This window comes from Grus americana, chromosome 4, assembly GCF_028858705.1.
Source record: "Grus americana isolate bGruAme1 chromosome 4, bGruAme1.mat, whole genome shotgun sequence".
Classification (NCBI taxonomy): Eukaryota; Metazoa; Chordata; class Aves; order Gruiformes; family Gruidae; genus Grus; species Grus americana.
The window spans coordinates 3,347,971-3,373,337 of NC_072855.1; the positions used below are offsets into that span (position 1 = coordinate 3,347,971).

The 25,367-nt window shown below is 47.2% G+C and overlaps 1 protein-coding gene across 7 annotated transcripts in view; it reads right to left on the reverse strand.

Annotated features, from left to right (window-relative positions):
• PTPRA (protein tyrosine phosphatase receptor type A) overlaps window positions 1-25,367 on the reverse strand; it is a 126,797-nt gene that overhangs the window by 68,191 nt on the left and 33,239 nt on the right. Inside the window, exon 1 of one of the 7 annotated variants that reach the window (XM_054825580.1) lies at window positions 16,948-17,042. The exons of 5 other annotated variants lie outside the window; for them this stretch is intronic. The gene's annotated coding sequence lies outside the window, so the exon portion shown is untranslated. Of the gene's footprint in view, window positions 1-8,206; window positions 8,225-16,947; window positions 17,043-25,367 lie in introns of those variants that run through there. One more of the 7 variants, XM_054825581.1, reaches the window with a different exon arrangement.

Below are 25,367 nucleotides of genomic sequence, written 5' to 3' on the forward strand. Positions count from 1 at the left end.
TATAGAAGGCAAAAAATCGCGGGAGTTTCCAGGGTTACAAGTGCTTTTGGGCAGAGGCAGCAGCAAGTGATTACAGGTCAGCAGCAGCAGCTACAAATGAGAAGGAGACTCTGATGGTCACAGCTTCACTTGATACGTGCACTGTTGTACGGGGTAAAGTAAAGTTTAGGAGGGTCCACTGCTAGAAAAAGTAGGTAATTTTTATCGCAGTGAAGGTACCATATTCTCCTTGGGCTCCTAGGAGTGTGTATTTACCCAGACACGAGGGCTTGGGGCGTTTGAAAAAGCGGTTCTGTGCATGTTCATTTATTCCCACCCCAAGGGACCGGGATTTCTGATGGCCACGTACCAGTGAGACAGCCACCAGCGGACTTCCCCCAGCCCAAACCGCTCTGGATACAGATTTGGCTGCAGCATCAGGTCCAACGCTAAAGGGAACAGGCTGAAGCTTGTCCCTGCGGTGCCGGTGACCTGCAGGGATGTTTGTGATGTCCTCACACCTCTGCACAAACCAGCTCTCGGACGTGGGTTCCTCCTTCCACGGTTCACTCGCAAAGTTGAGATTGTTCCCGGCTGATCCTGGGATTTTACATGACAAGCCACATCGCTCCCACTCTCTGGATCTCTGTTCTCCCTCCCAAAATACTTTTTACCTCCATCAGCTTTGAGGCAGCAGCGGGCTCCTTGCAGGAGCTTGCAGAACCAACCCCTCCTTTCGCTAATCCCGTCTTCTGGGCTGATGCTATAAAGTACGAAATTAGAGACCTGAGGCACTTCTAGATTTAGAGTTGAATATATTTAACCAAATTAATATTTTTTTCCTATTGACATCTTTTCTCCCCAGCCGTGGGCAGGATGCGACCCAGCCATCTGCTCTATTGGTGCCAAGTAGCTGCAGAGCTCAGACAAAATCCCTGGGTGATCTCCTCACTGCTTTTCATCCTACTCAAGTGTTGACTCGAGCACTTGTTCAATTAGACAAGTCTCAGCACTTCAATCAGATGGGCGCACACGGCTGAGTTTTACCTCCACAGAGAAGAAAAAAATCTGATTTAGTCGAGTGTGATAGAACCAGGAGCTTCAAAGCAACGAGACCTGGAGATCACGTCTGCTCTGAAGTCTGCCAGAATCGCTGCTTAACCCGAGCAGACCACCAGCAACCAGCAACCTCCACGTGAAGAGAAGTTGAGAGACAGCAGATTAAAAAGACATTGGATCCGGCAGGGAGGAGGAGACCTGGGCTACTTTCCCGATATTTCTTTTTTTAGAGAACCGGAGAACAGCCGAGGCGTTTGCTTTCTCTTGTCTCTGGCCTAAAGCGAGCAACCCACAGGCGTGCCAAACTCGCTGGTCCCCCCGGCGTTTCCTTCCCTACGATCCCGTGTTTCCCGACACCTCCCGGCAACGCTGCTGTCCCGGGGCAGAGGGGTCTGGGGGCTGCAGAGATGCGATCCAGCCTTCAGCCTCTCCTCCCTGTGCAAAGAGAACGAGCTCCCTTCATCCTCCGCTTAGCTAATATGCATTTCAAACCAAGGGGTAAATTTGACGGGACCAAATCAGGAAGTTGGCGTAAGCAACTGCGCTGTCAATATTTTCACGGTCAATTTATTCCTTCATTCACAAAGCTGCCAGATTCCAAACACAGCTTCGGACAGTACCAAGAAGTGTGAGAAAAGACTTTGCATTCACCTCCAGCTTTAGAACGTCTCGACGGAGCGACGGACTGCCCTTCCCTGCCGTTATTAGCGTCGGCTGAGAGTTAAAAGGGAATCAGCAACGACGCTGAGTTTTTACGAAGCTTGGAGCAAGATACACGTCTTGTACGCTCACGGCTCCTTCCAGGAGGAGGCCAACGTCTTGCTGAAGGGCAAATGTACACTGGAAGGTAATGAAAAAAAGCAAATGCAAAGGCAGAATGAAAACAAAAGAGCTTATAAAAGCTTATAAAAGTCAACGCAACACTTTTCAATGGGCTTTAGAGCAGGCTGCGTCTTCAGGTGGCTGTAAAAACAGATCAGTAACCAAAGAAGAGAGTAATTCATGATGCATGACTTGCAGTGACTCATAAACCTCCTTTTTTTTGACAGGTAAGGAGCATGGTGCAGGCATGCACTCAAGTCGCTCGAGTATATAAGTGTAGAAACCTCTTACGTTATACCTACTTACAAGAATATCGTACATCCACATCTGTTCTTAGAAATTAGTTACACGGCCTGCGCGTAGAGGAAACACGATTGCCAAAGAGCAAACATCCGACAGAACTGAGAGGAGGTAGCGTGTCCCACATGCGGCTGTTTCAGCCCTTGGCCACGCACAAACCTTTCCACTCGTCTGCTTTGCCCCGACCCTGCGGTGCCCCAACGTGCCAGCAACGTAATCCGCTTGCCAGATAATCCTCCAAAAACGCGGTATCCTGAGGATCCGGCACAGTCAGCTGACTGCGGTAAGCCGTGGCTGCAACCCACCAGCCTCCGGAATAATAAGATTACTAGTTGTAATTATTGCTTGTATACGTTAGTTGCATATGTTTGGATGAAAGGAATTTAACCAGGTAAACGTATATGCTGTTACAGCACATCAACGGTAAGGAAGGTACGTTGGCTATAGGGAGGACCTTCCATCCTCTACAGCCAAAATTCAGTTTTCCAAATCCGGCAGCGTCGGGAAATCCAACGCTGACCTGATCCAGGTGTTTCTGGACAATGCCGTAACACAAAACAACTTGAGAAAAAGCTTCAACTATGAAAGAGCCCCTGGGACTCAACAGCCAAGCGTCTTCCAGTCCAGTGCTGTGCCAAAAGTTTAGAGATTCCGTTGCAAACCTCACAAGCAACAAGAATAGGTGAAGGAGAAGGTCTGTTGTGTGCTCTCGTGTTTTAGGTTCACAAGACAAAGCAGTTTTATTGGTAAGAAATCAGGCGAATTGTTTGTATTTGTGGTTTTTTTAAGAGCTGCATGCTTGCAAGCTCACCTGCAGGCTCCATCCCCTGGAGATGGACCAGCCCAACGGATGGTCCACCAACCGGCAGAGCGCAAGTGAATGCCAGGAGAGAGTTCAGCGCTTCCACCTCAACAAATAACAGAGGCAGCTTATCTTGCAGAGCATGAGAGCCCCAAAACTTGCAGCTCGACTGGTGGCTTCTCATCAACAAACAGGAAAATGCTACAGGTGGTGAGTTACTGGCTTGGGAGTGAAGAGCTCCAAGTAATTCAGAGGTGTCCTGACACCCCAGCTGAGGTCAGGGCCCTATCATGAGTTACAAAGAACTTTTCAGGGATGTTCCTTCCCTGAAAAAGCAATTACTCTGCAAACAGTACCTACAAAAAGATGGAGGGGACCATGAGAAAAGTGCCATTCCTTGATGTTTCTTCTCTCCCAGAATTGCTCAAGCAGAAGGTCAGTGACCACACTGGTAGGAGAGCCCAAACCCAACTGACAGCCTGGTACCCTGTTTCACCCACTACGTTAAAGCTGCTAAACCTCCACAGCCAGGTTGGGCCACTCTCCGTAGCAAACGGGCGTACCAAAGCCATGGGAACAAATACTTCGGCATCCAGAATGAGAGCTTCACTCAAGCCGAACATTTCCGTGCTGGATCATCCTGCTTGCTATGGACCAATTTTACGGCGCCAACACCATTTCTTTTCTAAAAACGAGGAATTTCAGCTCACAAACTAAGAGGTCTCTTTTGGAAGGAACCTGCTGAGAAAGTGCTTTGGGAATGGCCGCACCAGGTGGGATTTCACACAATGACAGCAGCTTTGTTAATCAAGAACGTTAATGGTATAAAATGTTACACACAGGAATGTTCAAGATCCGGGGTTGGCAAAAGTGACCTACAGTTATACGACTCCTCCATCTCTTATTAAAATAATTAAAATAAAAGTAAGGCAGGTATTAGTCGGCTAGACAGCCCCAAATCCCACCGCCTGCGTAATCCACCTGAAAGCCAAGTGTATCAAGGCAAATTAAAGCTGCCTTTAATCCGTACAAATCTCGGCACGGGAATCTTTTATTCTCTTACCTCCTGCTGCGAGTTTAGTCCTGCCCCGCACCCCTTCGTGCTGCCGGAGCTGTGAGGGCAAAACAACACAGAGCTCTGTATTTTAGTAACATGAAGAATAAATTTTGGACCTTTCATGCATTTTGGGGTGGATGCAGCTTTTCCCCGGTTGGGTTGCGACCAAACCCTGTTCCACCTGTGCTTGGTTTAATCACATGTATCGACACACGTAAATTAGGGCAATTTGCGCATAAATTAGGCAGCATCATTATGCTAATTGGGATGGGATGATTGTGCCGAGCTTGTTTGCAATCTGCCACAATCCTCCGGGACAGCGCTGCGAGTGAGCTGCTGCATCTGAAAAGGCCGGCGCTCCGCCGGCATCCGGCAGGTACGGCCACGCGTCGACCCAAACCCAGCCTAAATAACGGAGGAGAAGGGGCGAGGAGACCTGTTGGGATTTGCTTCGTCCGAAACGCTGGTTTCTTTTCCAAGCCATAACGTTGCCCTCAAAAAATAACTCTACTTCCTAAATATCGCATCCTAACCTCCCCCGTGATGCGTGAAACAGGTCGATTTATAGAGGGGGGCAGAGGGAAGCTGCTAGAAAAATAAACCACCGTGGTGCAAATACCAAGGTGTATGTAGGACAAATAAAGAGCAGGAGACTCAAATCCCCTGCACTTTGCTTCATTGAACTTAACGTGAAGAAACAAGTTGTCCTCACAAAAAACCAGAGCCGCTGCACTTTACCCCTTCCAATCTCCACCTAAATTGCAAGAGAGGTGGGGCTGCTTGCCGGGATCGGGGCTGTACCATAGAGCATCCCTGACGATCCCTGCCCTAACAGAAAAAACCAACCCTAAACCATACCAACTGAATGGACAAGGATAACGGAGGAACAAATAAACTGCAAAGCGACGGCTTCTTTTTTGAGATTCAGCTAAAGAGCCATACACGAGTAGGCCTACCTAATGTAGATCATTATCAAGGTAGACCTTCAGGGTCTTTTATCAAAACATGGTGAGGCCCTGGCCCAGGTTGCCCAGAGAAGCTGTGGCTGCCCCTGGCTCCCTGGCAGTGTTCAAGGCCAGGTTGGATGGGGCTTTGGGCAACCTGGGCTAGTGGAGGGTGTCCCTGCCCATGGCAGGGGGTGGGACTGGATGGGCTGTGAGGTCCCTTCCCACCCAAACCAGTCTAGGATTCTACAGATTTTCTAAGATACTGTATAGGTATCCTGCAGCCTGAGCCCCAAACGCCAGCGGGGCCGTGGTGGGTGTCCCCGTGCAGAGGACGGCGTTGCGGTGCTGCCGGTGCTGCTCAGCTCCAGCTCCAGGGGCTGGGGGTGGGTCTGGGGTTGCACCGCACCTCCCTCCTCCTTATGGGTGCCAGGGGATGCTCCTGAAGTCATTCAATTTTCCTACCAAAACTGGTCACTAATTTAGCTGCCAGATGGGATCATTACGATGAAAAATCCTACCTGTGGGACTTGAGCTCTCTCCCTTCAGAGGGAATTCGAGCTTGGTTTATTCTCCAGGATCCAGCCAGGAGTTTTTCCTCCAACAGACATGCTGGCACTTTGCCTGGCTAAAAAACATACAGCAGAAGAGCACCATGTGCTAACCCACCACTAAAAGCGTTTAAAAAAAATCAACTTTGGGCAAACCATATGGTAACACTCACTACGCCACAGGTGAGAGCAAATACAATACGCTCTGTACAGCACCAAGTAAAAATATCCAATTTCCAGAGAATAACGATGCTTAAATACCAAACCAGCCCGGGAACAGACACCCAAGTTAAAGGTTTTTAATGCCGTCGACCTCAGTGTTCCTGCACTTTTGCATTTCTTTGCTGCTTTGACCGTACAAATCTCAAGAGATGGGTTTTACAGAAGCACCCAGAAGCTGCCCGGCTGCAGCACGGGGACAAGCCATGCCCTGCAGACCTCCCGGGCTGAAAATATTACAGAATCCTGCGGAGGTACCTGGAAGATTAACGATCAAAGCCACAAACCCTGTTTATAAGCAGTCAGGGTGAGCACCCTAAACTCAACCCAAGGCAAAGGAAGCAGGGATAAAACCGAGTTATCGCAGGCAAGGGAAAACGAAGGCGAAAGGATTAAAATACTAAAAGGGCAGCAGCACATGGGAATCGGGGGATGCTCCATAAGCAGCAAGAGCAGGGAGCAAAACTGAGCTGCCCCAGCTGCGGGGCCGAAGGAATTAGCAAGGCACAAAGCAAAGAAACCACAGCGAGCTTCATTCTGTTCTCCTGCAGCTCCCCTCGAGCGCAAGTGGTGGGGTTGCGGCTTTTCCCCCCCTCCCCTTCTTTAAACAGAAACTCCCCTAAGTAGTTTAGCAGTGAAAGGAAACTCATCTCTCCCTCCCTAAGAAGTAATACGGATACTGGCACGGGCCAGCATCAGCGCCTGAGCGCCCAGCAATTCCCAAGCCCCTCCGAACGCCGAGTACCTTGGCACAGCAGCAGCTTTAAAAAACTCTTCTCTCCACTGTTTGGCGATAATTAGTTTAAGTCTGTCACCAGCAGATCAGTTTTGGATTGCAACTAAGCCAAAGGTATGAAAAAAAAAAAGGTTTTGTCCAAAGACTCTCCATCTCAAATCAGTTCAAAAAAAGGAAAATACAAAATACGAGCTGGCCACACCATCGGTTTGAACAGTTTCTGCCGCTAAGAAGGGAATACAGCAAGATTAACAAGTTCAATAAAGTTATTCTTCACTATTTTATTTCCCCTTAAAGCATAAGACCAATTTGGTTTTGTTTCCATCCCAAACAGTTTCTCGGGGAGCGCAACGCGGGGACCGGGCGTGCGAAGCTGCCCCAGCCCCTTGCCAGCTCCGAGTTCATGGCACAAGGCGCTGATCTGCCTCGCTACGGCAATTCCTGTAATTCAAGTCCGGCAAACAATTCCTAGTCTGAAAATGGGACAGCATCCAATCGTTATCTCCTTTCTTGTAATAAAGAATTTAAAAAATCCAGCCTATTTACTCTACCTGCCTATTTACTGCACTGGCAGTAGCACGGCGCAGGCATGACAGCAACAAACGCCGGCAGTTCTTGCAGTTTTGCCTGTTGATGTTTCTCCTTTCATCCGAGCAAAAAGCATGTCAAAGCTAAACGAGCAATCAAAAGCAAAGAAAGCATCTGGCTGCTTCCCCGACAACTGAACAAGGCAGGAGTTTGCAGGAGGTAAAGCTTTCCTGCGCTTGGAACCAAGGCAACTCATTTTACAGTTGGCCCCGATATCTTTAACGTCTTTTCCAACCTAAATGATTCCACGATTCTAGCACGCGGTCACCTTAATTTTGGTGCCGGTGCTTCCATACATCCTCACTAATGTTTCTGAGCACCATCCATCTGTACTAAACCACTCTAGGATTTTCATCCCCCAAAATCATTTATTAAAGACCAAAGAAATAATCATTTTTCATGCAGCCGCATTAATTGTGGACCCAGTCTACCCTGAATTAAAACAGTGCAGACACCGAGCCCTGGCCAAACACATGAACCTGGCGTACCGCACACAAACTTACGTTGAAAGGGTTTTGTTTGAATGGTTTCGCTCGCCGCGACACACCTGATAAGAGCCTGCAGCCCCGACACACCCAGAGATAAACCAGATGGGTTCAAATCTTCAAACCCCAATTACGCATCCTGAACGGGGAGAGGGGAAACAAATACATAAAACACGCCGTGCGTAACAAGACCATTTCCCTTGGCAAATCTTTCCACTTTCCTTTCCTCGCCGTATCTGCGTGCACACATAGAAATCGTTCCCTGGCATTTTTCGAGCTACCTTCTGGCTTCGCTCCCGTGGACGGGCTGTGGGGCTGATGCCCGAGTCCCGGCGCAGCACCACGTCCAGGAGCACCCAGCAATCTTCTCCTGGTGCTTGCAAAAATTTAGGTCTCGCTGTTTTTTAAGAATACTGGAAGATGCAAGGAGATAGGGCAAAGCTGTTTGAAAAGAAGCAACTTCTACAAATTGAAGTAATGTAGTTGGGGAAAAAAAGCAAGCCAGGCACGCCGAGGTGGCCACCGACTCCAAGAGCTACATCTCGGGAAGTCAGCGGAGGCACAACTGTATGAGAGGTGTTCATCAGTGATGATTTGATAGTCAAATATTGGCATATGGGCCGATATGGATATAAGTAGATAGGTAAACAAGCTTTGACCCTACCTGAACGCATCTTGGGAGGGCGCATCAGTCTCTCTGAGCTCCGCGCCGGGGACACAAGAGCTGCTGAACGCATCGTACACAGGGCAACGTGCAGCCCGGTCGCTGAGGTCTCATTTCTAACCCAGCAAAACATTTGCAACCTTTTTATTCCTCTTCCTCTTTTGACTTCCTTAATGAATAAACATACTGGCGAAGCAGGGGGGGAACCCAAACATTTGCACGACTCAGATGGCCCCTGCGCAGCCTGGGTTTGCTAGGAGCAGCTTGGAAGAGAATGTGAGCAGCACAATGGGGACAGGAGCCGCCACGGGGCAGGTGGTGTGGCAGAACCACGCACGCTCCTACGAGGGCAATTTCTGCCGGTGCTGGCTCTGTTTTCGGGAAGGCGTGCTAATCCGAGCCACTCAAGGAACAGCGCCGTCGGGACATACAGCTTGTTTGCAGGAGGCCTGGCCGTAGCCTATATATTTTGGGAGTGAACGAATGCAGCAAGCTGGCATTTGTGCTTCTCCAAACGTTTTGGGAAAAAACCCCACATCCCCATCATGCTGTTGGCTTGCCACATCTTGAATTCAAGAATTTCTATGTCTGACCAAGGGAATACGTGGGCTATTCCTTCCCCACACGCCAGCCCGACAGGGCAAATGCACCTACATGCCGTGTTGCCACCACCTGCTCTGCTCCCCAGTGCAAAGCACCACGATGGAAACCTCCTCATTCCTGCCAAGAGAGGTTTCACACGTTGGGTTTTCCCGTCCATCAATTCACCAAAGCCCAGCCCAAAGACTCCCAAGTCACCGGGCAGAGCTTTATCCGCTGGAAGGCGACCAGGACCTGTTTTTAAGGCAGATCTATGTGATGCAGCTTGTGTGATGGAGTCAAGCTCCCGCACGCACCGGCGGCAGACTTGGGGCAGGGACTTCAGCAACCCTTCAGGAAACAACCCAAGAAACAAGCTCCAGCCAGATTTCTAAAAATGGTTCTAGCATCGGACAGCGATAGGATGTTCTTCATTCCTCCGCACAGATGGATTTCTGAGCTTTGGATATAAATACAACATTGTTGTAGCTGGGATATTGTGCTTTTCTCCTCCGGGTCGCAAGTTCAGAGCTACAGCATGTCATGCTGCTCAATAAAACAACGGCTCCTTTATGGCTCTCATTAACACTTGGATTCCCCAGCACCTTTCTGTGTTGGGATCAGAGTTAATGCAACAGCCCTGGCCCCTCTTTGACAGCCGGTGGTCTGTGTCGCGAGATCTGTTATCGGTTATCAGGACACCCCGTTACACACCTTTGCGGCACCCCGACCCGGTCCTGCTCCAGTTGAACGTCAAACAAAACCTCGGCAGACGGCAGTAGTGCAGAATAAAGCTTCTACAAAAGTGAAAGCTGAACGCGGAGGGGAAAAATCAAGCCGCAGCAGCAGAGACCAAAGGAAAATGGGTTTTCACTGGTGGCACTGGCACTGCACTACTTCAGCACGTTCATGGGAGAGTTTCACCTCCAGGCTTGACTATCAGGCTCTGATTTTAGATTCACTGTCAAAATAAAGTTTGCGAATAAATCCACTCAATTTTATACAGAAAAAGGAACTATCAACTTCTTTTTTTGCTTATATTTATTTATAAATGGCTTGAGACAACACACATCCATGTATGATAGGGGTTGCCCCAGCAGCAATTCTAAAAAGACAAGGGACCGACTCTTTGCACACTGCAAAACCAGGCTTTTATTTCTTGTGGATTGCTCAGCACTTTGCACCAAAAATAATGCCAGCTCTGTTGCAGCTTTTAGGCTGGATGAAACTCAGAGGTTTGACACACACCCCCTTCTTCCAAACACCACCAAAGTCCATGGGGACTCAAAGGACCTAAGGATCAGGAGAATTAGGGCGCAAAATCCTTACGTGCATCAGGTTTGAAAGCATTATGCATCTTGTTAAGGGTGCTATTACATTACAAAGGGGTTATAGAGCAAGTTTTTGGAGACGCAGCCCCGGAGGAGCCACCTCCTGGTCCATACCACCCAAATTCCCCCAAACAAAGACCCCAGACCCAAGAGTTTTGCTAGAGCTGTTGATGTTTCTGTCAGGGGGATGCTGCGGATGGCAGGACAAAACCTGCAGGACTCATCATGCCGGCAGCAGGATCCCTGTGACTCCGCACGAGGAGTCCTACCATGAGAATTTTGTAACCTTTGGCCATACTGGAGATGGAAACTGGAGCCAAAAGTCATGGACGAGACCTCCTCATGGATGGAAAATCTTTGACTGAGCTGTGGTGCCAGATGTTGCATGCAGCTGTGGGGCTTCGCTTTAATCCATCACGGTGATGTCCCGTAGTCTTCAGACGACAGAACGCAAGAGGGTTCGGTTTTCTTCTGGGGTTTGTTTTGTTTCATTAGTGGAGACCCTGCTCCAGCAGTAGAATAAGTCATTTGATTCTCTGGACGTCCTCTCCATACCACCGTATTCTTTGTTTAAAAATACAAAATGCTGCTTTAAATGGTTGAGTTTGTTGTTTTATTTAAACACACACATTTTCAGTTCAAATTTGCTCAGGTCCTTCACCCAAGCGAAAGCAAGCCTCCAACCAGGACTGCCTCTCCACGCAGATACCATGTTCCTACCTTAGCTACCAGGATTTGTTTGATATGATTCATTACCTAAGCTTTAAATAAATAAATTAGCAACAAAGGCACCAAGTACTCAGACCCCCTCCAACATCCTCAGTATTAGTACTTCAAACTCTGAAACCCTGGTGCAGACAAATTTGAAGGTCTCTAAGTTGTAAGTGGGATCAAGCGCTGGACTAGATACGGCTTTAGGCAGCCGGCGCAGGTCTCAGCTTCACACCCATCACGCTGGGATGCCCTGTGCTCGCCACCAGAAGGAACTCCGACCCGTGGAAAGCCAACTCGGAGGCTCCTGCCCCTTCCACCGGCCAAACCCGCGGAGGGAAGGGCGTGCTGGAAGCACGAGGGTGACGGATTAAACAGCTGATTTGCATGGAAGAGGTTTCACTGGCAGGGCTAAATGTGGTTTCCCGCCCCATAGATCATGCTCGTTGCTGCATTAGGCACCAAGGAAGTGAAACTTGTTTCTGCAGATCATATGATGGTCAGGCACTTGGTCCTGAGAGGATCTTCCAGGAGCAGCAGGAGGCACTGGGCAAGAGCAGGAGCCTGGCTTTGCCTCTAAGCCCAAGTGTAGCCAAGGCACACCACTTCTGACGGAGACCCTGGAGCAGTGAAACTTATCCCAGCTGCCACAGGGTCCAGGACAGCGTCAGAAGACCCTGTGTGTTGATGGGTCCAACCTACCAGGAGCATCACCTGCAACAGGCGTTAGTAAGGCAGGCTACAATGAAATATCTAAATCTAACTCTTGAGATACATGGCTGCTCTTTCCCAAATCCCAGACTTTTCACAAGCCTAAGGAAAACCAAAGAAATCCATCTACCACTTCTTAGGGAAGGTACGTGCTCCAGGTAAGAGAGTCTCCTGGGAAAAAGGAGATTAATTTTCTTTTTCTATTTCCACTACTGGCCTGCAGCATTAACAAAACTAAATTGTTTCCCCCTAATCTATCCCTGTTTTCCTTACCATCCTAAACCTTGTCTATTCAAATGAAAGTGTTGCTGCAGAAACTTTCACCGGTGGCGAAGTAATAATCTACAAGCAAGTGTACACACGGGGTTTGACTCTGCATGCATGTAAATCAACAGCTAGCAAAGCTTCCAGCATTTCCAGGGTACAGGTTTTGCAGCAGCCCCAGCTGGGACTAAGTGCACTTGCGTTCCCACAATACCATAACAAAACAAAATTGAGACAATCTCGTCTCTGATACTTGAAGCATTAGCAGATTCTTTCTCTTATTTTCCTTCTAATAAACGAGATAATGATTTTCAGGGCCTTTTCCCTGATCTGAACAGTTGTTTCTCCAATGCTGTTGATATACGCAATAAACTGGAAGCTCTCTCTATATACGCTGTTTATTCTGGTTGAATTTAGTTAGGAAACTGTCATACTTCCGAGCACGTAAGTGCCAGCAAAAACTGAGAATAAGAAAATAGAATTCAAGTGCCAAGACATTACGGGTATCATAAAGATGCAGAAGAATTTCTGGGCTGAATAAAAACTGTGTTCAGAGGGAGATCCCCACTTCCGCGCAGGATGGGGAAGCTCTGAGAAGGCAGGTGAGGGGGAAAAGGACCTTCTTGAGCTGGGCAGAAATATTCTGGATTATCTCAAATGACACACTGCAGCCACAAAAGCTTTCTAGAGGACTAAGAAGGTGATGCACACATACACACACACACATTCAAAGCTGTTCTTTCCCTCTAAGGCTGTATCATTTAAACAGGAGAGCGACGGCGGCTCAGAAACCCTGCATGCTCCTAAAGAGTTAAAATGTAGTTATGGAGACTGGCACGATTAAAATTCTGGTAGAGTATATTTAAATTGCAGGGAAAGCGGAGCTTGTCCAACTGGATAGTCAGACCGCAAGTTCCCCCAAATAGGGCTTTGATTTTCCAACACAACACCCAAAATCCTCTTCTGCTTTTATAAAACACATGTGGAATCACGCTCCCTGTTGCGCAACAAGGCTTGAGGAATAATTCCAGGTATGTAGGTATAAACCGGAGGTCATCGCTCTGGAAGGGCTGAGAATTTCACCGACAACAGAGACAGAAGCCAATGCTGCCCTGAGAGCTACCTGCAGCGGCAACATCTACTGACAGAAGGTCGCTGGTGGCTTCGATCAAGCACAGCACTGAATGATAAAGAAATATGAAAAACTATCTGAGAAAACATTGAAAGCAAGCAGCTTTTGTGGTCCATACAACCAAACCAGGACTCCTTTACTGGACTCACACTGTTCCCCCTTTTCCAGGCAGTACTTTTGGGGTGCGAGGTCAGCCTTGTCTGAGGAGTCAACTCAGACGGGAAGTTGTCCACGCGTTTTGTGTCCATGCAGCCCGTTACAAGGAGCTCAGCTCACCTTCGAGGGCTTCTTCCAAATGCCTAATTTTCATAAAGGAGTCCTCCATTCACTGAGCCTTCTCTGAAATACACTGTTGCCCAAAAGCCACCTCTTATCATTTCTGTATCCTTGTATTTCCCTCATGCTGCTCTAGCACCTCCAATACTCACCACTGCTTCGACGCCTTTTCTTTTCTCAAGTCCGCTGTTTTTGCCAGCCTTATTTTAAAAAAGTGCTGCCAGGGTGAAATAAAACCTGCATGCATTTTGCTTAGCCTGTGACGGGCAGGTCAGCACTGCGAGGGGAGATCTCTCCGCAACAAAAGGCATCATTGGTGCAGATGTCACCACGTGCTTTAGGTGTGCAACCAGATTAACATCTGAATACAGCGTACACGGGAGCCCCCAGTTATTACTTCTGGAGGGGACTACGCACCTTCATGTCCCTTCTCCAATACGCAGGGCTGCAGTTTAAAGCTGGTTTTATCAGACTTAGTTTAGAAAACATGTATGGGATCCAGATTTGGATTATTTTCATAAGGAAAATACCCTGAGTCCTGGTGCAGATCAGAACACAGAGACATGGGGCGCTTGAAGCCGTCCTGCCCTTTGCTATCTGCACCTAAACCATCCCCTCTGACGCTGGTGTTTTTATTTTGCTATGTCTAAGGCCACACCTCAGACAAGCAAAAGTTGTTGTGCAAAAATAATCGCACATGGGTACGTCCGTACATCAACAAACCGAGCTGTGCAGTTGCCGCTCCAGAGCTGACACAGGAACGATTCCGCAGCTTTATCCCACGCGTTCATTTTAAAAGCATCTGTTGATTGACAGGAGCCAGTTCAAAGGACTCACAGGAAAGCAAGGGTAGAACAGGCTGAGAACAAGGCTGCCACTCCGCTCCCGACAGCAGAAAGCAGCACACACCAACCATGAGCCGCTTTTGTTTTACATCTCAAAAAAAAATAATCCACCATCACTTGCTCTAGGACTGACACCTGCCTCTGCAAGTGGCAGGGCTAAAAGCCAAACTGCATCTTTGCTAAAAACCAGACTTCATGGGGCTTAAATCCTGCAGAGAGGCTTTTTTTTTTTAAAAAAAAAAAAAAAAAAGAATGTAACGATATTAACATTTTGACACAAAGCAAATCCCAGAAGCAAAAGCCTCCTCTGGATGCCGTTGGAGGTCATAGGACCATTCAGCATCTAAAAACTCAGCAGGTGGCATTAAGGGACACGAAGGGATGCTGTAGGGGTGCGGGCTGGGAAGATCTCAGCCGTACCCCGATACCACCCACTCGGGGCACGTCCTCAGCACCCCGTTGGGTCCCCAAGCCTCGGCGGTGCTTTCGGAAAGGCAAGCGGCCCCGACGGCGGAGCCTCGCTGAGCCGCGCAGTAACCAGTAGCAACTGTGCCTAATCCCGAGACAAAACTGCCGGGGCTCATTCGTACCCACCTCACGTGCTGAGCCGAGTCTGTGCAGGGCCACCACTACTGCATTTTTTTTTTTCAGCTTAAGCTTAGTTTTAGAACAGTTGTGGGGTTTTTTTAATGAGCGTATTTAAATCAGTTTTTACACAGATGCAATTTTCATAGATGAGGTTGGGGTCAGCTTCAGCCTAAAGGATGCACAAAAGCTTTTTCCTCTGCATATTCACTGTACAAAATACATTTATTTCAGTGCTTTATTTCCATAGTATTAGAGAAATTACCAAGAGAGAAGCTGTTCTAGTGCTGACATTCTTGATTTTTTGAAAGAATTACAAGAAAGAACAGAAAAATCATGTTGAAAAGGATGAAAACAGCAGTTGCTCTGCCTCATATTCAGGTGACAGCACTGAAAAGCCGCCTAATTGCCAAAATGATGCTGGTACCACATCACCCATTAGGTGCATTGAAATCAATGAATGTTGAGACTGGAAGCCAAAAAAAAAAAAAAAATCTTAGAAATACATATTTTCTACTGAAGTTTCAAAAGAGGCGAGTGACCAGACACGTGGGCTAATGACCTGGGACCAAATTTCACTGAATTGCTAATCCAGATTTTTGGTAGCTTCTTCAACACATTTTTATTTTTAATTCTAATTTAGCTGATTCTAAGTTGAGAAAGCCAAAGATTAAATGAAGACAGAAAAGCTTTTCCCTCCTGCTTTTGATCTACGAGTATGACGGAGGTGGGACAGACCCAGGCGCACATGGAAAGACAAAGAAAAACTTGAGGTTTGTGGTGGCTGCACAAATACACAAATACTTGTCCCTTTTTCTCTCCGGGCATGCTCAGCTACCAGCACCAGGCAAGACAGAGGACTTAGCAGCTTTCCAGCATCTCCAAGGAGGCCAGGCAGAAGAGAGAGCCAGGCTTTTTGGAGGACCACACAGTAGGACACGAAACAACGGGCAGAAGATGAAACAAGAGATGTTCAAACTGTAGGAAGAAGCTTTTTCCACTGTGAGGTCAGGCAAGCAGGGCAACGGGTTGCCCGGAGAAGTTGTGCAATCTCCATCCTTGAAGGTTTTCAAGACCTGGCTGGGTAAAGCCCTGAGCAGCCTGGTCCAGCCTCATGGCTGAGCCTGCTTGGAGCTGGAGGTTGGATGGAGACCTCCTGGGTCATCATCTAGCCACCTGAACCACCCTGTGAGCCTGTCTTCCCAGCTGTCCCATCAGCAATGAAAGCTTGTGCCACAAAGTCAGCCTGTCGCGCTACAAACACACGAAAATTGGGACGACAGAATTATTTTATTCTGTGTAAAAACGGGTATACAAGAGAACGGAGGTCCCAACACCTCATTTAAGAGACATCCCAGTGCCACGATGTTGAAAACCTTCTAGATAATGACCTGAAGTCCCCCCTTTTGGTATCACCCCTTTCTTAAGATTCCCCTCCAAACAGCCTGCCGCCTCCCCGGCCAGCCTGGGGGAGATGCTATTCTTCTGGCAAAAAAAAAAAAAAAAAAAAAAAAAAAAAGAGAGAGAAAAAAAAAATCCCCTCGATTATTTATGCCGCTCTTTGAACAACACCAGCTATTGTCAGAGAGCGTTTTACTGCTCTGAATGTCACATTGAGAGTCTGGTCATGCCAGTAGGAAAGCCTGCCGCTGCCACGTCCCAGCATAAAACGCTTTATTCAAAGCGCCCAGAGCCCAGTGCTGGGCACAACCTAAAAGGAAGCCGGTGGGTGTGACGGCCACATTTTGTACGATGATATGAAAAGAAGCAGGCAAGGGTGCTTGATTATATTTTTTTTTTGGATGTAAGGTAGAAAAACTACAAGGAGCATCGTGCAGATCTAGGTGAGGCTGAGTGACAGAAAGCTTTGGCTCGATATTGCTCCAGAGGAATTGCCCGGACAAGCGTGGGGGTGAGCGAAGCTGGAGACCTTCCCAGCAGGGCCCAGGGAGAAAGCAAGGAGGGAGCTTTCGCTGTTGAGAAAACCAGGCTGGCTCAGCAGACAAGAAACCCGTTTCCTGCCTGATTGCGACTGTATGAAGGGAAACAGGGCTCTGGAGGCAACCGCGCAAACAAAGCACAGCTACCCTCAGCTCCCACCAGGCAGGAGCAAGAGCTTGGGAGCACCTCAAAACCTCCAAGCCACTACAAATTTAAAAAAAAAAGAAAAAAAGGAAAAAAAAAGTTAAAAAACCGCAACAGGGCCGTTTCCACAGTGCGTTACGTTACAAAGCAAAACTGGCCGGGTTGCAATCTTCCTCTGCCGCACCCCGAATGCCAGGTTTCAGGTTACTTTACCCGACGTACCTGCAAGAATTTTCTCTGAAGCGCGTTATTTCTACCGTCTCGGATAACACCTAGCTCTTACAGCCAGCCTTTAATCTGCAGATCTTCGAAATGTCCTGCAAAGAAAGCAAGTGTCATTTCCTTCCCCCTCCCACACCCCCGTGTGCCGACGAGGAAGTTATAACCCAAGTGAAATAATAAATATCACCCAGCGAAAAGGGAACGCAGTTAGCAATAGGAAAGCCAGCGTCCCCGTGTTACTCTAACCTACAGGATCCATCCTTCCAGCCTCCGACTCAGGAAACAGCTTTTCATCGCCTGGTATCGAAGCTCCTCCCAATTTTGGCATCTCCACCTCTTCTGCCTGCAGAACTAGTTTAAACGCTGAGGGTTTGGGGTTTTGTTTTTTTAAACCAATTTGTGGATATTTGCACTGTATCCAGCAATGGCGCTCACAGCTTTTCCAGCTGCTGTTGTGCATCTCACGGGTCTGTTTACCATCAGCTGTAATCCTGGATTTATCGCTTCGTCTTCCTGATAACTCCCCCACGGCTGCTCCCTCAAAGCCCAGAAATCCAGTTTCGCACCCTTCGCAAGGGAACCTCCGGGCATTTTGCAAGCTGTATCGGTTTATCTCCCCCACGATCTCAATTCACCATGAAAATATTTGGTGAAACCTATTAGAAGCTTTCTTGATATAGGTGCATAGACTCTACCGCTACTTCTGCCCACACAATTTTCTCTAACATCCAAAAATAAAGCAAAGGCAAGCTTTTTTTTTTTTTCCCCAAAAATACAACTCTATACTGCTCGGTGCTGCTGTTCCCATTATCTTTGAGGTCTCCGTGAATTTTTCCAGCGACGACACCACGCTGCTGTATAAATCTCTTGATTCATGCAAAAGTGGATTCCTTTTCCACCCGTTTTATGAGCAAAGGGTTTCTCTTTTCCTTTAGCTGTAGCCTGGTGATTAACCGCGTAACGACTGAAACCCCACGCCACCAAAAGACCCGTGCGTTGCAGTCCTGAAGCAGTCCTTTGCTAAACGCTGCACAAAAGCCTTCAGAGGATGAGAACATCAAAGGGCATCAGAAGTACAGACAACTTCGAGATACGTAACATCACCACATAGAACAGAGCGAGCCACACGCAACCATCACCTTCAGAACTTTCTTTTTTTACAATACTGCCTTTTATTCTCAATTTTAAACAGCAGCAGCAGGGAGAGGGACTTCCCTGCCATCATCGACGAGGCCGGTGGCAAGGTGACACAATTCGCCGTGCCGTACCCTGGAGGTACCACTGCCTCCTGAGCCATGGGGTGGAGAGATGAAGAGAAAGGCTTTCAACGCCAGAAGGCAGCTCTCTGTGCCAGGCAGGAGCGTGCGGAGTTCAGTCAGGGAAGGGCCGAGAGGTACAGAGGACCTGCACCCCGCAGCTCTCACCTACCACCTCTCGCACACCGCACGTCTTCTTCGATGTAGTCGGTTTATTCCACGTTTAACAGTGGCACGGCAGAAGGCAGCTGGGGCTGAGTCCATTCGTTCAGGTCAAACCCCAAAGTCAAGAATCATAGCGTGCCTAGACATTGAAACAACGGCATTTTCAGAGAAGTCATTAGTCTCCCTCCTAAAAAAAAGTCACGTTATTTCCACGGGGCTCCACGCTGTCTGAAGGCCTGGGTGCTGCTGCACTCAAACTGATACAAGAGCACGGGTGCAACCCTGAAGGCACGTGTCATAGCAGCAGGACAGAGGGTCTGTCCACATCCTCGTCGAGATGGTCTGCAGAGCTCTGAACGGGTTGTCCCTGAGTGCTGCCATCCAACCCCTGTCCCAGGGGGCAAAACCAGGGAAAAACTGCTTTCCTCTACTTTCCCCCATGCACAGCACGGAGCAGAGGTCCCAACCGGGGTGAAGACAGGGCTGAGGACACAGCGATGGCTGGGATGCCTAACCAGGAGTGGGGCCAGCAGGTCGAGGGAGGGGATTCTCCCCATATACTCCACTTCCCATCTGGAGCACCGCATCCAGCTCTGGGGTCCCCAGCACGGACCTGTTAGAGGAGGCCACAAAGATGATGCGAGGGCTGGAGCACCTCTGCTATGGAGACAGGCTGAGAGAGTTGGGGGTGTTCAGCCTGGAGAAGAGAAGGCCCCAGGGAGACCTTAGAGCCCCTTCCAGTCCCTACAGGGGCTCCAGGAAAGCTGGAGAGGGACTGGTGACAAGGGCAGGGAGTGACAGGCCAAGGGGAATGGCCTGAAGCTGCAGGAGGGCAGATGGAGATGAGATGTGAGGCAGAAATCCTTCCCTGTGAGGGTGCTGAGGCCCTGGCCCAGGTTGCCCAGAGAAGCTGTGGCTGCCCCTGGCTCCCTGGCAGTGTTCAAGGCCAGGTTGGATGGGGCTTTGGGCAACCTGGGCTAGTGGAGGGTGTCCCTGCCCATGGCAGGGGGGTTGAGATGAGACGATCTTTGAAGGTCCCTTCCAACCCACACCTTGTTGTGATTCTGTGACTGGAGCCATGTCATCTCCATGCCCAGGACAAACAGAAACAGCAGCAGCTGCCGTGCTGCAGCCCCGAGACCACCCTCACCTCTGGTGTTGACAAACCTTTAAGTCAAGGGCCGTCGGATACATTTGACCCTGCTCACAAGTTGTCTTCTCCTGCGTGAAAGGAGGCCAGAGCAAGCCCTAGGCAGCAACATCACTTAATAGCGAAGAGCTCCCAGCTTCCTCCCAGGCAACCAGGCTGGAGAAATTAAAAAGGATTTAAAGCAGATGACGGAGTTTTTAAAAGATAATCCATTCCTCATGAAATCTTAATGGCTTTGTATTTTTAAGCCACGCAGTGCTCAGCCTTCCCCAAACAACTCTAGGTTGACAAACACAGAAAGCACAAGGCAGCCCACGTCCCGTTGGGTGTATGGCGCAATGCTTTTCCTAATCAAATAATATTATCAAGCTGATGTAATACCGATCAAGAGAGAACTTAATTTTCTCCCGCTCAACCCTTCCCCACTGCCACTGGGGTTCGTTTTGGCGTACGTTATTTTCACGCAGGCAGAAAGTAATTACAGGAAAGCAATCATGGGGCTGTATTTTTTAAATTTAGTAAAATACTCATGAACAATCTCATTTTTTTCACTATTTTTCACGTCCAGCTGCTACGTGCACTGGGCCTACGACTCCACCGCACCGTGGATGAGATACCTTCTCCTTCAGGCTGAAATCCAGACATCACACCTTCCTGAAATCAGCACTGCTTGAACGCTGTGCTTGTAACTGCAATCTCAGGAACAGAATTCTATGAGAACAAAGCTTTTTGGGTAAAGAAAAACTGCGTCTCCTTTGGTCACTGAATAACCTGTCATACACGCTTTATGCACTTAGGGAAACCACCCAGGTAATACACACCTTACCTTTCTGCTCTTATAAAAAATTGCCGGATGAGAAACCAACACGAAAGACCACTTGCTAAATTTGTTGAAAGTATTTTAACACTAAAATCCAAACTGGATTTGGACCGCAAGTTTCTCCCTACTTTGAAAATGAAAATTTAATCCACCAGATTCAGTTAAGTAAAACAGAGAAACTATTATATGTGCAGGAAAATTGCAGTGTAAGTATTTCAAAGTTGTGTTAAATGACAAATGAGCAGGCTTGGTGCTGAGTCGAGGTATGTCCATATAACGACCATCACCGTCAGACCATGATGTCATGCCCATCATGGGGATTTTTTTTGAAAGAGAAACTGAAGTTCAACTCCTGCAGGTAGTTTAAATTGAAGATAGGAACGTTTCTAGGGTTAAAAAAAAAAAGCTACAATTTTAAAATACTCAATGTACAAAATTGACTTGGGTGAATGTTGCAGGAACCGGTCTCGGTGAAGGCACAAAACCTTCATTCCTATCTTTGCTTGGGCTTGCACCACCACTGCCCGTCACGCGTCCTGCTGAGAAGCTATCTCAACCCAGCTCTCTCCACAAGCCTCAAAAAAGGATTTCATTGCACCAAACACCAAGGCAAAGAGAAAGAATGACTTAAAAATCCAAATAAAGCTCTTTTCTTTTTTTCTTTTTTTTTTAAACTGTGTAATTGAGAATAACAAACATATCTGTGGTTTACAGAGGAGGCAATAAATTAAAGCTACAGTCACAAATCAGACCAAAAAAAGATACTTATGTCATTCAATCCACCACCCCAGGACGGCTGCGGCCCCATGGGATGCTTCTCAGTTTTGTGAAAGACTCGGAGTCCTGAACTGAGGAAGTACAACACGAAGAGCACTCTCAGAAGTTTTTTTTTTCTTTTTTTTCTTTCTTATAAAATTAAGCCAGCCCTCTGGTGCTTCCTGAGTACAACCTCTTCGGTCTGGTTGCAGGAAAAGCAAATGGTCTTTAGCAAATAAGCTTTTTATTTGTGAACTGAGCACATCATTAGGAAAAAAAAAAAAAAAGTTTGATCCTTGGCAAAATGGTTGCCTGTGTTTCTTCTGCAACTGCCCGAAGAAAATGGCTACGACATTTCAGTTTACAGAAGAAGAAACTGGCACTTAATATCCTTTTAACTTTAAATTAGTGCAAAAAGATGCATTTCAACCCTTTAGGAAGCTGAGGAACCCAGCAAGCGAACTTCCCCTCCGATAAAGGCTACAGCAGAATGGAATGGTCCCATGAGATCCCCCAGCAGCAGCAGGACCTGACCCTGGAGATAGCAGTAATTCTCCTCACCTTCTGCTCCTCTCACCAGACACTGCGGAATTAAAAAAAGAAAGTCGTTCTCCTATTTTTTTTATTTTTCATTGGGCTGTACCCCTCAAACAATACTCAGAATGCACAGCGTGCTTATTTCCATAACTTTGGTGAGCAAAAGTATTTTGGGAGTGGTTACAAAACAAAACAAGTTGAGGGTTTGGGGTTTTTTTTTTATATTTTGAGTTTGGTATTTTGTGTAAGACCTGCAGCCAGACATATCCCAACTCATGGAAGTCAGTGGGGGAGAAAAAAGCCCTATAACCACATACCCATGGACTCTACACTAGTTTCCACCGCATTTCCAAGAAATTCCAGCATAATTTTGCACTTCGGAAAAGAGAAATTTAGAGTGAATTAAAGTCATTACGTCAGAGGTGAGTTTCTGTGAACAAATATATCATAAATAGTTCCCATGCCTCAGCTGAAGTCCACCAGACAGACACCCCTCCAAGTGGGGGTTTGCTTTCAGAGCAAGTCCATCCATTAGGACCCTCAGGACTTCCCAACATGGTACGAGGAGGAGAAAACGCCAAAGCTTAAGTGACTGAGCTTTTCAGCGGGTAAATCCAAGACTTGGGCGATCTCGGCTGATTTAGGCTGTGCCGTAGCCGTCTCCCTACACACACAGATGTGACAACAGTACAATAGCATGAATAATTTTTGTTACTCAGTCCCTACTGAACGACAGCATTCAGAGTCTAAATTAAGAACACGAAAACGATTAACATTACCATTAACCTCAGCCCCACCCTAATTGCACTACATAAAAGCATACGTAACAATTACAAAGATAACATTGTGTGTCATAAATATCACACACAGGAATACAGCAGTCACAGCATTTGTTTCCTGACCCGGGAATGCTGCTATAATTGTAGTGTATTGTGCTCACGGAGGATTTAGATTTGGAAGTTGGTTGCCGACAGCCCTTGTTTGCTATAATTTCCCATCAGGCTCTTAAAACTCTTCAGGTTCCCAATCAACGCCGTGTCAACACGCTGCTCCGAGTTCTGCACCATGTGGTTCAGCAGGAATTTCATGTTCTCAGTGGAAACAAATCAAGATCATCCCGGGGATGTAGAAGCTAGATGTGGAGATGTGAAGCAATTAGAGCAAAATTTGCGTGTTTGGGATTTTTGATGCACATTTCACAGCTAAGGGCATCTAAACTAAAACCATCTTCACTCTTGGAAGCCCTCCATCCAAGTCAAGAGGACAGATATTCAGGAGAACATTTCAGTTTTAAGTAATTCAGCTATTACATCAGGCATAATTCAGAGGTTTGCCATTTCGAACCTGGACAGCCTCCAGTGGCTGGTGTGAAATTACTCAAATTCACAGAAACCACCGCACCCTCTTGGACGGGCGCTCTGTCCAGGGCATTTTCCCCTCCTGGTGGAAACTATCCTTGCAAGCGAAATTCTCCCAAGTATTCCCCCACCTCTTTCTAGATAGAAAATTTGAACTGCCCAGATTACAAATTTGAGGAGTGTAAATGGTACCTTCCTTTCAGTGAGCTTCTAATGACGTAGTACCTGACAAACCCACTCGTTTTTGGAGTCCTGTTTTTACAAAGTGGTCCTTCATCTCAGTGCAGCCTTCACCATTCCGTATTTCCAGGTAACACTGATACCAGCTTTTAGCTCTAAATGCTTTTCTACTGAGTGTAGAGAAGGTTAGAAGTGACACTTTCATTCATATTGATATTTTTCAATTAAAACTAACAGGTGACAGTGACCCGAACAGACAGTGCTGGAGAAGGGTTCTCCAAAATGAAAATATCAATGTTTTTGATGCCCTCAAGTGAAACCGTAAGCTGTTAGCATCTCACTTGTATCCCCGTGATAACCTGCCGGCTTAGGTCTCTTCTCGGTTTTATCTTCACTTTCTCCCCAGGAAGAACAATCATTTCCACATCAATCCCTCCTCCTTCCTCACTTATGGTCTTTTATAAATTATATAGAGGATTTCTTTTTCTGCGCCATTTCCCTGAAAGTCATCAAGTTGGGCTTTTTCTCCTGCCGCTGGCAGTTGTGTTCTAGCTGCGATACCGGCTGTTTGCTGAGGACCCTGCAAGGCTCAGCCTGAGAAGAAGACCAACCAGCCTCCCAGAAAGGTTTCAAGGGTAAAGCTGAACCCTGGCCATTCTCTAACAGCTCAGCACTTAACGATAAATACCTCCCTCATTAGTATGCTGAGCTACATTAGTTCTGCCGCTTACAGTGGTGAAGCATTAAAGCAGGGCTGAATCTTCAATTTCACAGTTTGCAACGTGATGCATTAGATACTCGTGGGTCTCCAGGCATGGGGCGCTGACGGCATTACACAGAGGTTTAGATGTGTGAGGTACTGCTGGTAAATCTGCTAATGCTTGTAAAAGAGGCAGTGTGTGCCTCTGAGCGAATGGAGATGAAGTCATCTGTACGTACAAGACGGGTCAGTGCGGCAAAGGGGCGAAACGACTGCCCAGTATCACACGTGAGGCTTTGGTAATACCATGACCTCAAATGGGCAGTTGGCATCACCCTACAAATCAAATATTGGCATCACCCTACAAATCAAATATGGATTATCTAGTGGCAAGCAAGAAGCAAATTTACACTGCAGACTCTCCATCAAGCCTGTGAAGTCTCATGATCTCTCCACTTGATCTCCCTGCTACTCAATTTTCACAGAACTGACAAGATTTTAAGACTTTGAAGTTTCTCAAACATGGTTGAAATTGCTCAAGGGTTCAAAAGGTTACGTGGGACAGAGGGGCTGATAAATGCAGACTGTGTCCTGTTACCACTCTCCTACATTTAGGAAACTAAGCTTAAAAACACAACACTACTCACCCTTACGTGAAAACTATGAATGACATTCTTATCACTACAGTTGTACCCATACCTATCAAATATTAGCAATTTAGCTATATTTTTGCACCAAGAACTCTTTGTTCCCCAGTGAACACTAGCAATACCTCAGCCCTGATGATATCAGAATAAGACCAGCCAAGACTAGGGAATGCTTCCTTGTATTCAAAGTTCAAGCAGAAAGGTGTTGGGGATAGCAAATTGTTCCTCTATACTCAAACGAGGACTTGCAGTAGGATTCTTCAATGCATATGTAGCGTTACGGCTTTAGAGGCACTGCGCAGACTAACCAAACAGAATAATGATCTCACAGTGAAGTGTTGAGCTGGAATTAAAGAGATTAATGTTCGGGTCCCAGCTCTAGAAGTTCTCACCCCTGGGGAAGTCACATCAACTCCTGCATCCTGCCTCTCCTTTCCACAAAACCTCCTTTGAATTACTGATTGCAGAACCTGAGTGAAGATGCCAGAGGGAAAGACGATTCCAAAGACTTTTTTATTATTTTTCCCTTAATACTCACTATGAGGCACTGTCTTGTTTTATTCATGATTCTTTGAAGAAAGATCTTCCATCTCAAGGGAATAAAAACAATTATGTGTTACCTTTTGAATAATATCACGTGCTTCTACTGGTGAAGCACAATTCTGAACTCATGTGAACACACCAGAAAATGTGCAGCACAATTTCATGTAACAACATGTTTGATAGTACTTTGTAACAACGTGTTTGTAGACCCAAAGGCTAGGTCAGGCAAAATTCTGAAGTTCGTAGAGTACTTTTTGGCCTAAATTCACACAGGCACAAGAAATACTGTCCCATACAGTTTTGTGTAT